Source organism: Micropterus dolomieu, linkage group LG13 (assembly GCF_021292245.1).
Source record: "Micropterus dolomieu isolate WLL.071019.BEF.003 ecotype Adirondacks linkage group LG13, ASM2129224v1, whole genome shotgun sequence".
Lineage (NCBI taxonomy): Eukaryota > Metazoa > Chordata > Actinopteri > Centrarchiformes > Centrarchidae > Micropterus > Micropterus dolomieu.
Genome location: NC_060162.1, coordinates 9361469 through 9362676, shown reverse-complemented (window position 1 = coordinate 9362676; position 1208 = coordinate 9361469).

Genomic DNA, 1208 nt, shown 5'->3' with positions numbered 1-1208 from the left:
GTGTGTGTGTGTGTGTGTGTGTGTGTGTGTGTTGGCACGCATGCTTAAATGTCCACCTGCCTCACAACAAGGCTCTCTCTCGGCAAGGCCATACTAAGGGGCGCACAGACACCCACATATGTCTGGTTTAATCCAAAACGGCACATCGACCCAAATGGCCGTGTTTTTGTTTCCCCGCGGCCCTCTTTGATGTTAATGTCCCTGTGAATTATTTATCTGTGTGTTCTCTTTGCCTTCTCCTCATGCTCTCTGAAGGAATAAATCAAAAGAACGAAGCACACACAGGGAGCAGACAGGAGGATTTATCACGGGGAGTATTGTTTACCGCGCTGACCTCCAGGCCCTGCTATATACACATATCTGTGCTTTGCAATCAAACAGCCGCCTCTTCTCACGGGGCTCAAACAGACAAACTGCGTTGCTTTCTTGGTGATTAAAAAAAAACTTCTAATGTGTTTGCCTTTGGCTCTTATTTTCACATACATGATCATTCTGAGGATGCAATGTATCTACTCTGTAATGAAATCTGATTTAGACATACCTGACCATGCAAACATGCATACTCACATTGTCCCCATTTGACCATCACTAACAAGATGATACAAAAGCCGTTTGGTGGTGGTGGTGGGGGGTCCATCTGCCTTAGAAATAAGTGAAAATACTAAATACTCTGTTCATGCCCGGTGCAGTACAAAATGTTCTTTTTACTTTCTCTCTGTGTCTAAATGGTTGAAAGATTTCAGACTTTATATCGAAGCATTGCAGAGAATGTACCTGCATCCGTCCCATCGATCATCATCTGTAATAGTGATGAAGATGACGACAGAGTAGTATAGCAATATGTTTTTTCCATTCAACAGTATTTATTTTGTCCAAGCATGTAATGTTGCTTGTCCCATAAATAAAAATGTTTGTTCTGGACGAGAAAGTTCTCCGGGTGAGCAGAAGCAGGGTGGGGGTTTGTTTTATAACTCAGTATTATACCATGTTAAAGTGGCAGTAGTAAGAAAAGATGGCGAAGAAGATATATAACATTTGTCATTCTTGATTGGCAGGTGGAAGGAATTGCAGCAACACTGATCACAATAATGTCCTTTTTCGAAGTTCACTTTCATGCCCAACTGCATCCGTTCTAACACGTAAAAGGCGAATTGTAGTATTTTTGAAAGTGGCTTCTCAGGCTAGCTGGTAACATTCAATTTTGCCAT